General features: G+C 46.4%; 1 long non-coding RNA gene across 1 annotated transcript; it reads left to right on the forward strand.

Moving 5' to 3' along the window:
• Window positions 1–10,024: 10,024 nt before the first annotated feature.
• LOC144104805 (uncharacterized) lies at window positions 10,025–16,924 on the forward strand. The gene is made up of 3 exons (XR_013308632.1): window positions 10,025–10,072; window positions 15,624–15,689; window positions 16,796–16,924. It is a non-coding gene; the product is annotated as an uncharacterized LOC144104805 (long non-coding RNA).
• Window positions 16,925–17,898: the final 974 nt, after the last annotated feature.

Consider the following 17,898-nt stretch of genomic DNA (forward strand, 5'->3'; position numbering starts at 1 on the left):
ATCCACTGCACTCCTCGTCTCTCACACTCAACACAGCTGGATCTTGCATGTACGTACAGTTTGTACCCACCTTCTGACTGGAAACATCACATACCCATTACCATAAATTGGGCTCATTCGATGGTGGATAATGATAGGGAGAACACCTTCTGCCATCAAAAATTTGGTTTCGAAAAACTGTTATAACCATACACTGATGTATATTAACATTTTCCTTGTGACTACTTCAATATCAGTGGTGCCATGTGCAAAATGAAAATATCATGAAAAGTGGGTACATCAAACTTTCTTTTCATTGCAATGTCTTTCCCTTTCATGAGGTAATAAATGTGTTACAGACCTGGAGGTAAAAAATATACTGATCAACCCTCGTATAAACAGAATCCACCAATGCCATCTGTTTAATGAAACAACCCTACATAATACACAAAAACACTACATATTATATCATGGCACAAGAGTAAGAGTTTTGTACACAGACCACACGAACAACACAGCAGCAAGTGGCATACAATATTAGTTACATTTCTCCATATTTACTATACTCAAATACAACTTAAGAATGAAGTGGCAGATGCCTCTCAAAGGACCAGGCATTGTAATGAGCATGGAGGAGGAGGACACAACCAGCAGTGCATGCGAGTTTTGATGATGACGATGAGCTGTGAGCCCGTTAATAGGCCAGTGTGATCCATTAAACGTCTGCGTATACAAGCCGAGCACATCGAGGACTGCCACAATGAGATTAGCAAAAATTAGAATGACAATGTCTCTAATAAGCTATTGTAGACGCCATGGTGCAGCCCCAACAAAAAATCTCATATGGATGCATATGTTTCTCGTATGAATTTATATGTGTCTACTTGTGGTCACACGAGATATGTTTCTAGTATTTGGTCATACGAGTTGATATGTGTCCAATATATGTTTCGTATGGGCTGATATGTGTCCCTAGTATCCCTCGTATGTGTTTATATGTGTCCTTCGTATCCCGTGTATGGGCTGATGTGTCCTTCGTATGCCTCGTATGGGCATATGTGTCCGTATCCCTCGTATGGGCATGTGTGTCCCTCGTATGCCTCTATGTGCGGATACGTGTCTATCGTATCAGTTTTTGAGCCGAAATATGGATTTCCTATCACCCCAATGGGCCGATGTGTCTTTCGTATCACTCATTTCAGCCAAATGCAGCTCTCGTATCACTCATATGGGTGAACTGCGTGTCTCAGTGAGCTGATAGTCACAGACCCGAAGACGACAAAGTTGGCAGTGGCGTGCACGGAGCGCTCGCGCTAGGCCCACCGCCATTAAATCATTCCATCGCCATCTGTTATGTAGTACTCTTCACCTGCTTGCCGTCGCGTAACATTTGTCTAAGGTGCAGAGTTCATCCCCATCCTGGTCCTGGAGCTTCGGTGTCCTGCGTGTGCCGTGGTCGTCGGTCGTGTGTTCCTGCCCGCACCGCCCGGTTGCGCCCCTGCCCGCCAGACCAGAACCGACCATGTCGTTCACCACAGCCCCGCCCCCTGTCCCGGCCAGAAGACACGACAACTTGACGACGCCGCCGCTACTCGAACCTATGACCCCACCGACCCTAAACGTCGCCAACATATTCGAACACAGCCCCTGCCCATGCCGTTCGATGTGTTCATGGGCCTCGGCCGTCGGCTCAAGGTGACCTAGCTAGCTACGGCCCGGAAGCTTCCTGGACCAGCGCTCATCTGATCATCATCTGTTCATCTCTTTCATCGTGACGGCAAACGCTACATTTCCTTCTCTTCTGTGTTCATCCGTCCTGTCACGCTCATCGTCACGCCCTGCGTTTCTTCACTGCCGGTCTTTCAGTTCGCGCGATCGGGACGATCGCTCGGCAGCCCCGGGTAGTGTCCCAATATCAGATATACAATATGCGAGATATACCCACTCCAGTGGGCCGATCATGTATCTATAGGGCCGATTACCCATGTGTGTTTTTTTTCTTGCAGAAATGAAGGGTTTATTTGAGATATGTCAATAAAAGAATTCCAAAAAGTTCCTATAGTTCGACGAAAGCTATATATTCGGAAAAAAACAATCCGGTATACACTGCGAACTGCCTTCAAAGGTCTTTCCTGACCGAATGCTTCATTGGATCGAACATCTCTCAGAACACCTCGGATGTTTTAAACTTGTTTACCAATAGACATCGGCTTTGCGACCAATATCAGATATAAAATATGCGAGATATACCCACTCCAATGGGCCGATCACGTATCAATAGGGCTCCCTACCCGAGTTCAGGTGGGCTATACTGAAGAACCACAGAACAGGGGGTGGCAATGGGGAAGGTCACCTCCACCCACATTTTTCAGGGGGGAAGTGCCCCCCAATCTCCATTTGCTTCTACTTGGATCAGATTTCTGAAAATTGAAACACATATTAGTTCTAACCTCTTTTAATTCAAAGCACAGTGGGGCTGCATGAGCTGCTTGGCTTAGTAGCCAGTTGTAAAACATTTGGTATATGAGTAACCTAAACCGGTCATGTCCCTACAGAATTCGATCGACTATATATCGACCTGACCGTGTATATGATCACGATTAGCAGAATTTAAACAAACTATGCACAGGCTTTTTTAATGGAATTGATCACTACTCGTGCGTACAGCTTCCCACCTATAAGCTCCTCATTTCAATTAATTTTATATTGCCATAAATCTTTGCACCGTTTGTTCGTTCGCACTCACAACCTCCGGCACGCGGCTTTATCATTTTGTTTTGGAATGCGAGGTGCGACCAGACTTATGCCGTTGATCATGGCCACGTGCAAATGATTCCACATTTTTCCAGATTCTTGCTGCTTTTGGTTCTCTATCCCGAAGGTTCCTAGCCAGCTTTAAATTCAGCACGACCAAGAACTGCATGGCATTCAGGTCGATGACCACCGAGCACGCATGATTAAGCCTATTGCAGCCGCCGAGTAATTCAGTTCTTAGTGGGCGTGAGTCAGCCCCTTAAACAGTTAATTTTGGAAGCCTTTTCGTTGTCTTCCTGACAGTTGGAGTGTCGTCACCGCATCGTGATACTTTGCATCAAGCTTTGAACATTGTATATATATATATATATATATATATATATATATATATATATATATATATTGTAAATGAGCAATAAATAAATAAATAACAAAATAAGCTGGAAGTCCTGCCCTCCCACTAAAAAAAATGAGTTCCGGAGTCCCTGGCTATACTAATTGTCTCTAGCATAGCCCAAACTTTCACCCGCTGCCATTACAACCCGGACGCGACAGCGGTGTGCCAGAGAACACTGCGAAACTATAATTATAGAGGGCCTCCATCACCTCGATCGAAGCACCTCGATCGAGGGCGCGGTTGTGCTACCCAGTTCCGCGTTCTAGCGCACACTAGCAGTTTATTTTTTAGAGCCTCTTCCTCCTCGTACCTTGCACACTTATGATTTCTTAGCATCAATTCTTTCAGTGCATCAATTTACCTATTCAGCAATCTCTATTTCCCCCTCTGCTGGTCCTATGTCGCTGATTTCAGGTCAGTGGCAATATAGTACTTATGATATCTACCACGCTCCGTGTCAGAAAATACTTTTTTGCAGCAATTACAGACTTTTCAAGCACTTGCTGCATTTAGGGGAGTTCTAAAGAAGTGTTTATTTTATCGTAGATAACACAGAAGTTGCTGTTTACAGCGCAGAGAACAGGGAAGGGCCCAGCGTTATTTATGGTCAAGAGCCGCGCAACAGGAGCTTTTATATTTCGAAACCGAAACTGAAAATGTTCTAGCGTTGTCTGACGGCTAGGCCCAGACTTTATAGGTGCTTCCAGTTTGTCGTAAGCCACACAAAACTTTCTGCTTAAAGCACTAAGTAAAAAGCGCAAAGCACAATCAGGCACCGCGCGCCACTATAGCTTCCAGCTTTGAAACCGAAGCCGAAGGCGAATTGTCACATAGTGACTACTTTGTTTAATGCAGTGGCGATACAAAATCGCAGAACACTTCAAACATTTAGGTTACAGCGGTACCATAAAGCTCATACATAATAGAGCCCACAGAGTTACACTAAGCTACCCTATTCACACTCTATGGGCACTCACAGGTGCAAGACCGATTCGAGGGGCTAGTTGGTTCTGCAGTTGGTTCTGCTTATGTTGGACCAACGCTCTGTTGCACAGCTTGACACGGAACTCATAACTATTTCCCCTTCAATGTAGTATTTGTAACTTTTCAACTATAAGTATTTCATAGTGTGTAGAGCCCCGCGTCGTCTGCTACTACATGCGGTCAATCAGCAGTCAACTGGATGGCCGGATGCGCTGCACGAGGAGGCTGCGACATGGAGCGGTATAGAGATCACGGTCGGAGACGCAAGTTCTGCCGCAGGAAACAAACAGACGAAACTGAACGAATAAAACGTATTTATTATTCTGGTTTGTAAAGAAGAGGTCATCATCATCATCGTATGCAGTGCCCTGTGCGGTGCGCGTCGCCAAGCCAATCCAAGTCTGCGGTCGTTTGCGTCCAACGTTTGCGTCGTCACTCGTGTCGGTGTGTGTGGTTGTTAAAGTTATTAGATTGTGTGTTTTGCAGCCACATGTGACACTTCCACTATGGGTTCGTCAGCTGCGGCGAGCTATGCGTACGTGAAATACTTCGACCGACGGCGCAAAAGCTATCGTACACGTCTCTATGTCGCCCTTGTTTCCTTTGCGCTACACCTATCCATGATGCCTCACCGACTGGTGTTAGCGACCTGGCAAAACAAAGGACGTCTACTGGCGCGGCGGAAAAGATGAGAAGGCATTCTATGCCGCCCAAGTAATGGAGCTTGAGGTGAGTTTTGCAGTTACTTCGCTACGTGGTCAGATTTCAGAAGTACCAAACGTGTGATGCGTGTACAGTCAAGCCTAACGCTTTTAGCAAAGCTTAGTAGCGTTTTACATAAAGTCGATGCACATGCTTTTTTACTGTTGCGAGCACTTGCAGAACGCTTACGATACCACTTCCTCTGTGAATGCGATCCGAGCACGCAGCAGCCCAGCGCATGCTTCCCAAAGAAGGGAAAAACTGCGTGGTCGCGTTGTAGCAGGTCTCGACGTAAGCGTCACTCTGAGCGAAATAATATATCGTGATTTTTTTCATGAATTCAAGTAATTGCATGAGGCAGGGAGAAATCGGCTGTGTTCAGATCTGCTAATTTTTCGCATCATATGATTTTTGGAAAGCAATGAACGCGACACACTAACTGATCCGTTTCCGTAGCTTGCCCTGTGTTTGCTGTCGCTTTCATTATTTTATCTCTCATTTCTTGTGTTCCAGTAACAAAAGCGGAGCTTATCCAGAGGATGTCGAAGAGAAAAATCACTGCAATGGACCTTGAAGTCTGAGCCAGCAACAACAGTTGCACAGAAACATGTATGTACTGAGCGAAGTTTTACTGCGGATGCCTCTGCTACTGCCACTCGCACGCTTACCAGTCGCAATATGTACATTACACAGCAGCATACTTCAGAGCCAGGCAGGCGTCTCTGTGTGTGTCTAAAATATTTATGGTTGCGGGAAGCAGCCAGGTTCCCGTCAGCAACAGAGAGCTTTGTAGCGGATCTTTGAATTGTAGTATAGAGATATTGCTTAAATGCTACCATTGTAAAAGATTGCGTAGGACACTAGAGAACCGCATGTGGAATGGAAGCATCGTTCTGTTTTTTGTTCTCTCATATATTGTGTGCTTCATGTCAGGTGAAAGTTTTATTTTTCGTATTGCATCCTCGCATTGTTGTCTAAAATATTTATTGTTTGGGGGAGCAGCCAGGCTGCCTTCAGCAACAGAGAGCTTTGTATTGAGCCCACCGATACGGCGTTGCGGGACAGCGCACTTCTCTCATTGCAGCACGTTGTCTTAGCTTCGGCTTGCAACTCGGTGGCCTGTTTTCTCAGTGCCATGATACTGGTTTAATATATGTATTGCTGGAAATTTATAAGCCCTGCTATTCTTCGGTTATGCTGCATACCAAAGCGAATCGGGCCACGTGAGACACGGATAGGGCCTCTGATAATTATTATTCACGAGGGGTGATAATTATTATTCACGTGTCTATCGAAAACGCCGGTGCTGCGCTCTGGGCTACAACTGCGGTGGGCTCTCTCCGGTCGGGGCGGCTCTTGTCGAGACACGATTAATTACTGGAAGGCACCGTTCCCCTCTTCTCGTCATCTGCCCATCGTCGGTCGCTTCTTGCAGGGAACCAGTCAAAGGGGGAAGGTCATTTGCATCGAGCAGAGCGTGGGAAGAACAGGCTCCTTCCCAGCTAGTCATCCTTTCATTTTGTGCAGTCGTCGGCCACCTGATGACGCTGTCGAAATTGCCGCTGCTGTTGCTGCGCCACCGTGGTCATCCCTGTCGATGGGATCTGCACCTTAATCCTCTTCGGCTGGTGTGCATTCCGTTCATAACAGGCCCAACGCGGACGCCACCGAAAGCTCCCCATTTGACTTTCAAACAAAAGGGGTGCTGTCTACTCTTGTAAACGGAAGATGAGCCACACAGAACAAGCAGGGATGGAGGACTAAAGCTAGTGGACCAAGCTGAAGGGAGAAAAACCTCTGAGAGGGAATGGAAGGAGAGGAGCATGGAAAAGTAGCTAGTTTGCCATATATGTAACTCCAATATAATGTCTTTTATTAAAGATTGTTTGCGGTTGTGTGTTCCGGGGACGGTGCCTCACAACAACCTTGGTAGAGGACATTTTCAGCCAGAGGGTGGTCGGGGCCCTTTATGTACTGGCTGCCGGCTGGCGTGCATGTGTGCTCTGCCAAATTTGTTGTTCAAAATTTTTATTCTCTACGGAGGTCATTTTCATTTCACAGCTGAAGATGAAGCATAACCTTGCGTGTGCCGATTCGGTCGTTGCCATAAAGCTTGGTGCTCGGGTCTTCTGCCACAGGTCCTTAAAATACCTGAGAAATACCGTAAGCATACTTCACCTTGCATTTGACTCATCAAAAAGAAAAATTTCCCAGTGTGGATCATCATGCCTGCACACACAGTGCGGGGCCGACATGCAAGGCCAGATTGTAGTGCCTTTCATTCGAGTGCTAGCTCTGCAGTAAAAGCGATAGCATACAGACACGATGTGCAGCTAAATTTGTACAGTGCACGCACTTCAGAAAAATTTTCAACCAGCTGATATGCACGCTTGTCAAAATAATGCGTGCATTACTTGCTGGCAGCAATATTAACAGCTGGAGGGCGGCAGACTACAGTTGAGTGGAACATATCCTGATTGTTTTCTGCTTACAGCCCACAGGAATTAGTTCACAAACAGGAATTGCAACTACCACAGGAGAGTCAGTATAGGCAGGGTCGATCATTGGCGCCCAAGTAATTAGTGTGTAGTTAACAAATATGCAATCATCTGAGACTACAGCATGTTGTTTGAGCAGTGCATGCGCAGTTTTTCCCTCCTCCTCATCATCAGCCTCACAACACCTACAGGGCAAAAGCCTCTCTCATGTATTTCCAATTAATGCTGTCCAATTAGCCCTCCTATGTGGTGTCAAATGCAAGTGTTTAGAGTGCGACTGCCCGTCACATATGCTTTTGAGGATATCTCGAAGCTTACATGCAGACTTCACGACAGCACACAACGCAATGAAGGACACATACTTGCGTTGTTGCCTCCGATGTATGCATCTGAGTGCAAGAGTCCGCGGCTGCCCTGAATAACTAACGTCCTTTCTTTCGCTTCCAAGGATCAGATTTCTACCGTACGCATGCGAGCAATGAGACGCAACAGCAAGCAAAGCAGTAGAGGGCACTTGCCTTCCGTGATCCATAAACGGCCTTCGCGCCATGATTGCCAGCAGGCTGGTTCTGGCGGCGACCAGTTCATGTGAGCATGATGCACCTTCCTGTCAGGAGTGAATTTTCTGGCAGCGAACAGGCTCTCCGAGCACGGCAATTTGAAAAGGCCCAATGATAATTTAAAGAGTTAAAGATGTATAGACACCTTATTTTGGTGGCATGTTTTCTTCCCTACAATGATCCAGAAGACACTACTATGAATGAATCATCATGTGGTGTTTGCCTGGGACCTATAAATAATTTATAATCGAATTTTTCTGCCATGCTGTCTCGGTTTCAACAGACGAGTGAAGACTGTGACATCAGAGAGGTTATATGTAACGTGAAGCATGGAAAAAGAGCGATATAATTGCTGCTTGATCGTTTTAATTCACTAGAGTGTTGAAGCCAGCCTTCCTCAATAGTTGGAATGTCAAATGTAGCAGCATTGATTATATTGCTGTTTTTCATGCCTTGCATGACCTATAATCTCACTTCGATGTCATAGTCCCCATTCAGCTCTTGAAACTGAAACAGCGCGAGAAAGCAATTCGATTATAAATTATTTAGCAGCCATGGGAGAATCTTCATCATCATCAGCCTGATTACACCCACTGCAGTGTGAAGGCCTCTCCCATGTCCCTCCAATTAACCATGTCTTGCCAGATGCGCCCACCTTATGCCTGCAAACTTCCTAATTTCATACGCCCACCTAACCTTCTGCCGCCCCCTGCTCTGCTTTCTTTCTCTTGGAATCCCTTAAGGACCAACAGCTATCTTATCTTCGCATTACATGCCCCGCTCAAGCCAATTTCTTCCTCTTGATTTTGGCTAGGATGTCATTAGCCCACGTGTGTTCCCTCAACCACTCTTCCTGCTTCCGGTCTCTTAAAGGAGTATAGGCACCTAATTTTGGTGGCATGTTTTCTTTTCTTCAATGATGCAGAAGACGCTACTATGCATGAATCACCATGTGACCTTTGCCTACGACTGTTAAATAATTTATAATTGTTTTTTCCTGTCATGCTGTTTCAGTTTCGGAACAGCCGAACGATGGCTCTGACGTCAAAGAGGGCTTTTCCTTCACGTGAGCCATGGAAAAATCTCCATAGAATCCCTGCTTCATTGTTCTAATTTACTGAAGTGCTGAAATCAGCCTTCGTCAATTGTCGGAATGACAACGAATGTGCAAGCAGCGATTATATTGCTGTTTTTTCATGTCTCGTGACGTGTAAGGACACATTGACGTCACTGTCCTTGTTCAAGTGTTGAAGCCGAAATTGGACGAATACGAAATGCTATTATAAATTATTAAGCGGTCGTACGAGATTACTAGCTGCTTCTCCATGTATAATAATGCCTTATGCATCATTACAAGCAAGAAAACACGCACCAAACGGTAGGTGTTATACTGCTTTAACGTTGCGCCTATCATTTTTCTTTCCGTGTCTCACTGCGTTGTCCTCAACTTAAGCTGAACCCTTTTTGTTAGCCTCCACGTTTCTGCCCCTTAGGTGGGTACTGGTAAGATACAGCTGTTGTACACTTTTCTCTCGATGGATATTGGTAAACTGCCATTCATGACCTGAGAGACCCTGCCATATGCGCTCCATCGCAATCTTGTCCTTCTAGTTATTCTCTCATGATCCAGTTCAGTTGTCGCTATTGATACCTGCCTTAAATAGACGTATTCCTTTACCACTTCCCTTACCTCGCTAACAATTGTGTACTGCTGCTCTCTTGCTAGACTGCTGAGAATAGGAGAATACCACAAGGTAATCAATGTATAGTAATGCCTGATGCCTCATTAGAAAGCAAAAACACACACCCAAATGAGAGGTGTTTATACTCCTTTAAAGCTAGTTGGTGCATTACAGAGTATGACAGCCACCAGTCACCAGTGTTACCAGTCAAACCCTTTACCATCATATTTTGATCTGTTGATTGAAATCAAGTTTTTTGAGTTCTAGTTAATGGTATTTCATTATTTCTTTGCTCCTTATTTTGAAAAATTATTTATCGGGACTGACCAGACTCAAGAAGTGTAATGTGATAGTAAACTGAATATGTTTGAAAATCCTCTGAAGTTGCCCTTTAATTTACCTTGTACATTAGTCTTTAGTAGCAAATGTGAACACTTTTCATACTTTTCAGTCTTCCACTAGCATGGATCCTGCCGCACCACAGAACCCGGATATCTTGCTGAGGTCAGCAGCCAGGTACGAAGGTGTCGCGTATTTAGAATGTAAGACAGACAAGTGGGCTTTGATGCCCCATCGGCCAGTGCTGATGAAGGAGCAAAACACAGACGGAAGACGAGGCTGACATAGTTCAGTTTGGTGCTCAGGAACGCTTGGCTACCGGGGTGCGCCGTGCTAACAAAGATTGTGACCTTCCACACTTCTTGTTTGATTTGCGTTTTTACACTTGTGGAGGGGATCGGTGCGCCGTGCTAACAAGAAGTGTCGACGGCCACAATCTTTTCTAGTACAGCGCACCTCGGTAGCCAAGCGTTGTTGTGCGCCAAACTTAAAATTGTGAGCCTCGTCTTCCGCCTCTGCTTTGCACCTTCTTCAGCACGGGGCGCTGGGGCATCAAAGCCCAATTGTCGATCTTACAAAAATGATTTTGTAAGCTTGAAATGCTTTTAGCTCTCATCCTTGATAAATGCTGGCAAACAATCTAGAAACTGCAAACATGGGGATGAGCATCACTGCACACCTCTCGGAAATGGGAAATTTTCCGTCAGAATGATATGAAGCAAAAAAAAAATTCCCTCCATGGCAGCCCTAGGCACAATTTTAACCTGTGGCAGCTCAGAGCAGCTTTCCTTAGGGATGGCTTTGTGGTCGAAATGCAGTTTTTGTTTGTGTTCTAGTTGTTGACGTTTCATTATTTTGCAGAATTATTTTTGCAACTGAGACAAGGTTCAAGAAGTGTAATGTGATAGTAAACTCAAAGTGCTTTAAAATCCCCTGGAGATGCCACTTAAAGGAACACTGAGGAGAAATTGAAGTTGGCTTGTATCGATAGAATATAAGCTCCTGATAACAAAGACGCAATTCTTACTGAAAAACAAAGCTCTTGTAAAGTAGAAAATAGCAAGAACCAAAATACAGGTATCGCCGCCACAGGGCACTATCGCAAGTACAAGCGTGATGACGTCATTGGACAAGAGACGCTACGTTGGAGGAATTTTCCTTCCTACATGAAGCTGCGAATCTGAGGCTGACAAAGGAAGGTTGCGCGGTTCAATATTGAAGTAAGTTTTGTTTTAAAACCGATAGTGCACTTTTATCACACAAGGAAGACAGACAAAAGACAACCTGAATGTTGGAAGCAAAGAAAGCCGATGCTTGGCGGCTCCACAACCGGCCAGGAGAGTTTCGACTTGTTATGGCGCTTCGCGTCTATGAGCTTTGTGTGCCTCATGGTTTTGTTTTTAGCACGTCTCGATTTACGAGTGCCGAACAGCAGAGGAACTCCGTGCCGCTTCAAGTGCTAGTTAACCTTTGAAGGAGCCTGTGGCTGGTCAGATGATTGCCGCGGTCGATGAAAAACCATGATGGCACGATGGTCGGTGATCGTACAAGGGAGTTAGCAGTATTAAGAGCACTTGTGTCGTCGTACGCTCGCCCGGCGAAACATTCCCGGCTGTGCCAGTCAACTTCAAACTACTTAATGGAAATCATTTATTAGGGACGGGAGACAAGGTACAAGGCAGTTAAAAAAAATTGATGGCCTAGCTGTGTTAGGCCAGGATATACGTAGCGAAAGCGCGGAGACTTCTGTATCTGAAGAGTGCACTCACTAGATGCCCCTTTATTCATGGTTAAATCTTGAGCCGTCGTGGCGGAGTGGTAGAGTCCGCCTCAAACTACAATGGCCCTCGTTCGATTCCGAGCCTCGGCACAGGTTTTTTTTTATTCAGTGAGTGGGTGGGGGGTTTCAGTGGCGCGCATAGATGCCGCCACCGAATACGTTGGTTAGCGGATAAGCGCAGGCTCTGTTAAAGGGGCAGTTAGGAGAACTCTATCAAATTATTTTTCTTAGCAAAATCTGATAGTTCGGCATTTCAAGGCTTTGTTGCCGCCTGTCCGGGAGTGAAAGATGCATTTATTTCAAATAAATTTGGATTCAAAGTTGAAAAAGTTTTTCTCGCCACTCCGATTCAAACTCGGGAACTTTATGACATCACGGCGCACTCTTATGACGTTACAGGACGCAGTGACGTGAAACGTGACATAAGCGCAGACGTGATTTCTCGTGGCTAGCAGTGTGGTCTAGCAGCCGAAATGAAAGCTACTGCCACCGTACGTTGAAGGCATCTATCGGGGGTCGCTACTGTCGCTTCGTTTATGTTTGCACCGGCGTCTTCTCTGCGTTATGATCGATCCCGTTCCCGAACCCGACGACGAAGTTCTCGCAAAAACTCCTGCCTGCATTTCAGCGACCTCAGCCCCACAGAGCGTGCGATGCTTTTGAGGGAGCACGGTTAGGTTAGGTGCCGGCGGGTTGTTTCCCCCTTCCGCCATGAGCAGCCGTTGCAAATCAAATATCATAACCCCAGTGCGGGGAGTCACAAGGGTCCAGGTCAAGGTCGGTGAGTCGCGCTCATTGGAGGCTGGCCGGGGCTTAAGGGCGAACGGATTGCGATTCTTTGAACGGTGCGGTTGCACGGTGCAGCAGGCGGCATCAAGGTCTCCCACGATTGCAAGGGCAAGGTTATTTATTTTATTTTTTGCCAAAAAAACGGATGGGTACTCAAGGGCGCTTGCGTTTAAAGTTGGCGGCTTGAAGGTAAAGCCCACGCTTCAACGTCTTCCGCGCCTTTAAGGCAATACGGGGTCTACTGGATCCGGCTCTCTCGCCCACTTGCATGTACCTTCAGATGTGTACTGTGAATGGATTAAATTAGCCGAGTGTGAATGGATTAAATTAGCCGAGAGCTCGAAAAAAACAGCTGCGTCCAACTGCCGAAGCTATTGAATGACGTCAAAACACGTACCTCGCCGCAGAGCTGAATCAGTCTGGCCGGGCCGGCGGTGGCTGGCGCACCCTTCGCAAAATAGAGACATGCTTAAAGTCTCCGCCAGTGCGGTCAGAGTGCGCCGAAACTGCCGAACGCGTCGGCGGTCAAGCACAGTGGGAGCATAGAGGGTCTCGCTTTGGCCGACGTGACGTCGCCATGCAGCGCGCGCGCGCATTACTCCGGAGTGTAAACGCACCTTAACACAGCCTGCGCTTAATAGCTAACCAAAGTATTCAGTGGCGGCACCTATGGTAGCCACTGAAACCCCCCGCCCATTCACTGAACAAAAAACCTGTGCCGAGGCTCAGAATCGAACAAGGGTCTTAGTAGTTTGAGGCGGAGACACTACCACTCCGCCACGACGGCTCAAGATTTAACCATGAATAAAGGCGCATCTAGTGAATGCACTCTTCCGATGCAGAAGTCTCCGCGCTTTCGCTACGTATGTCCTGGCCTAACACAGCTAGGCCATCAATTTTTTTAACTGCTTTGTACCTTGTCTCCCGTCCCTAATAAATGATTTCCGTTAAGTAGTTTGAAGTTGACTGGCACAGCCAAGAATGTTTCGCCGGGCGAGCGTGTGAAGACACAAGTGCTCTTTATACTGCGAACTGCATTGTACGATCACCGACCATCGTGCCATGATAGTTTTTCATCGACCGTGGCGATCATTTGAACAGCCTTAACAGGCTCCTTCAAATGTTAACGAGCACTTGAAGCGGCACTTGGAGTTCCTCTGCTGTTCGGCACTTGTAAATCGAGGTGCGTCAAAAACAAAACCTCGGGGCACGCAAAGCTCATAGACACGAAGCGCCATAACAAATCGAAACTCTCCTGGCTGCCTGTGGCACCCCCAAGCATTGGTTTTCTTTGCTTCCAACATTCAGGTTGTCTTTTGTCTGTGTTCCTGGTGTGATAAAAGCGCGCTATCGGTTTTAAAACAAAATTTACTTCAATATTGAACCGCGACACCTTCTTTTGTCAGCCTAACAGATTCGCAGCTTCCATGTAAAAACGAACATTCCTCCAAGGTGGCGTCTCTTGTCCTATGAATCACGCTTGTACTTGCCATATTGCCCTGAGGCGGCGATACCTGTGTTTTGGTCCTTGCTATTTTCTACCTTACAAGAGCTTTGTTTTCAGTAAGAGTTGCGTTTTTGTGATCAGGAGCTTGTATTCTATCGATACAAGGCAACCTCAATTTCTTTACAGTGTCCCTTTAATGCGCGTTTATATCCTGGCGTAACTCATGCGCGCGCACGGCACACCAACGTCACGTCGGCCAACGCGAGACCCTCTATACTGCAACTGCGCTTGACCGGTGACGCGTTCGGCAGCTTAGGCGCACTCTGACCACACTGGCGGAGACTTGGAGCATGTCTCTATTTCGCGCCGAGTGCGCCAGCTGTGCCAGCCAGACCAGACTGATACGGTTCCGCGGCGAGGTGCGCGTTGTGACATCATTCAAAAGCTTCGGTCGCTGGGCGGTGCTGTTCTTTTAGAGCTCTCGGCTAATTTGATCCATTCATAGTACACATCTGAAGATACATGCAAGTGGGCGAGAAAACCCGATCCAGTGGACCCTGTACCTCCGAAAACGCGCAGAAGCCGTTGAAGCGTCGGCTTTACTTTCAAGCCGCCTACTTTAAATGCGAGCACCCTTGAGTACCCATCCATTTTTGTGGCAAAAAAATAAATAAATAACCTTGCCCTTGCAACCATGGGAGACCTGGACGCCGTGTTCTGTACCGTGCAACCGCGCCGTTCAAAGAATCACAATCTGCTGACCCCAAAGCCCCGGCCAGCCTCCGATGTAGAAGAAGTTAGCGCAGCCTCCGATGGGCGCGACGCACTGACCTTCTCCTGGCCCCTCGCGACTCCCCGCACTGGGGTTATGATATTTAATTTGCAACGGCTGCTCATGGCGGAAGGGGGAACGACCCGCCGGCGCCTAACTAACCGTGCTCCCTCAAAGGCATCACACGCTCTGTGGGGCAGAGGTCGCTGAAATGCAGGCCGGAGTTTTTGCGAGAACTTTGTCATCGGGCTCGGGAACGGGACCCATCGTAACGCCGGCAAGACGCTGGTGCAAACGTAAAGGAAGCAATGGTAGCGACACCCGATAGATGCCTTCAACGTGTGGCGGCGGTAGCTTTCATTTTGGCTGCTGCTAGACCGCACCGCTAGCCGCGAGAAATCACGGAGTCTGCGTTTACGTCACGTTTCACGTCACTGCGTCCTGTAACGTCATAAGAGTGCGCCGTGATGTCATAAGAGTTCCCGAGTTTGAATCGGAGTGGCGGGAAAAGCTTTTTCAACTTCGAATGCAAATTTCTTTGAAATAAATGCATCTTTCGCTCTCGGACAAGCGGCAACAAAGCCATGAGATGCTGAACTATCAGATTTTGCTTACAAAAGAAATTTGATTGAGTTCTTCTCACTGTCCCTTTATTGTACCATGTACAGTCTAGGTCAAAAGTGTTAAGGCTATAGCATTCAGCAGCAGTGAAATCAATGTTCCTAGAATAATTCGTGTAGCGGATCATTCAAAACTGTAGTCAAGCAGGAAGCTTCTGTATAGCAAGAAGAAACCTGCTAGCATTTCAAGGTCACTTGGTCTTTAATATTGCTGTAATGGCTCTGTTATGCGGCTGAAGCGAAAAGCCTTTGGCCTTAAGACTTCACCGACACTGTACATTACTCTTGTTGCAAATGCGAACACTTTGCACACTTTCCAGGCTTCCACTAGCATGGGTCCTGCTGCACCATGGAATCCAGGTATTCTTGCTGAGGTCAATGGCCAGGTACGATGGTTTCTCATATTTAGAACTAGTTTGTAAGCTTGAAATGCTTTTAACTCTCGTTCTTGGTAACTGCAGCCAAACAATCTAGAAACTGTGGAAACGTAAAGGGCTGAGGATCAGTGCGCACCTCTCGGACACGTGAAATTTTCCATCCTAATGGCATGGAGCGGGAAAAAATTGCCTGCACAGGAGCCCCAGGAACAATTTGAACCTGTGACAGCTCAGGGCAGCTTTGCTTAATGAGCTCTTAGATCACTAAAGCATGACCACAACCTTTCACCTTTCATGTTCTAATTAGCACAGCCTCTTGTGCTAAGATTTAATTGCTGTGTTTTAAATATTCATAATCTTTCATCTGTTAGTTCTGTGCTTCCGAATATTTGGCAGCATTACTGTTGCCAGGGTGCAGTGGAGCCTGAAGTAAAGATAAAAAGGCTCATCTATGTTGTCAAAGGCAGCTTATATGATTGCACATAAACGTGACCTGGTGGCCCATCGTGCTCCTCACTCCGAAGAAGAGAGCGATGTGTCATGTTTTATCATTAGTAGCGTTTGCAAGGAAAACTGCCATTTTCGTAATGTTACATATAGGAGTCCTGAGGAATAGGATTTTAGCAGTTTTAATGTGGCAAATAATAACTCTCTTCCCAATCTGTTATAGGGCTTTATACAAAGCATATGTGCAGCTGTTTTATTGCAGGTCCACCTCGGGAGCGGAAATTGTCAGTGCAGAGCGGTGGCGCTGGCTTCATTCCCAAGGTCGAGACTTCCTGTTTTGCAAGGACACCACAAAACTTTGTGTGGGTTCCCCACAAAAGTGACGCTCCTTCCTGGTGATGCTCCTTCCCCGAAGAGCCGTAGGGGAAAGAGCGTTCAGGGAAGGAGCATCACCGGCTCAGTATGCCGGCAATTCCTTAAGGCTGGTGGCATGCAGAAGCCTCGGATGAGCTCAGAAAAACTTGCAGCTGTGGGCAGTAAGCCTCTTTTATTTAGGTACATTTCCTAACTGACAAAGACATTTGTTTATTTAAGTGTGCATGACTTAAATACCTTTATTTTACAGCACCTGCATGTATTCAATTTTGTCGTGATTAATACTCTTTCAGATGCATTTGATGCATACATCAAAGCTGCACAAGCTGCCGAGGATGAGAAAATGCGCAGAGCAGTTGAATTGCTACCTGGCGGACATGCTGAGGGACATCAAGTAATCATCGCCTGCACCTGCCCCTGTAGTCAATGACTGTAGTCAGATAAAAATGATAAAAGAAAGGCAGCAAGAAAAATTATATCATTGACTGCAGCCTGGTATTTAGTGCTGGGATGCAGCATTTGCTGCACTGAAGGGTTGCAAGTTCATTCAGGTAGCCTACATATTCAGAGCTATTAACTGTACACTAGAGTACGTGTTGCAAGGCCATTGTATCCCCATGTCGAGGCCCTCGTATCTGTACGAAGGTTACGTGGCCCTCGTATATACGAGGGACGGGAGTGACACATATCCAATAGCGTATATATGAGGCACGTATCACCCGTATATATGTGTTTTGCCATACGTGGAGAGAACGCGTATGCCATACGAGCACGTATTCATACGACCATATATGTGGACACATATCCAATAATTGCGTATATATGAGACACATTTAACACATATATACGAGATTTTTCAATAGGGAGGGCTCCAGATGAACTTCAACTGCAGATGCGCTGAGAAAGCACAGCAAAGAGGAGTGTTTTGCACTTCACCTATATCAACATGTGGCTGCTCTCGCCTGGATTTGATTCAGCTTCCTTGGGCATAGACCACAATGGAGTGAATAAATGTCCATCCAAACAACTGTGACGTGACAACTTAAGAACTGAATATGGACAGGAAATGAGAAAAAGAAAAGTGGGCCATATATGCCCTCTTCACTGTGTAAACATGTCCACCCATCTTAAAACAAACATAAAAATAAAAAGACATCAAGTGTCACCTGCTGAAGAAATAAACAGCCTAAACACTAGTACACCTTCATTCACAGAACTAGAGCTACCTGTCACAAGGCAACGGGTGTGGTAGGCATGCAGGAACCCAATTATATAGTGTGTGCCATCCTGACTGGCTCAGGTTGTCGTGCCTTCCATGCAAACAACTTGCGAAGTGAATTATAGAGAAGCATTTGCCACTTCATTCTTGAGTTTTATTCAGCTATAGTTTACGCAA

Source organism: Amblyomma americanum, chromosome 1, assembly GCF_052857255.1.
Source record: "Amblyomma americanum isolate KBUSLIRL-KWMA chromosome 1, ASM5285725v1, whole genome shotgun sequence".
Lineage (NCBI taxonomy): Eukaryota > Metazoa > Arthropoda > Arachnida > Ixodida > Ixodidae > Amblyomma > Amblyomma americanum.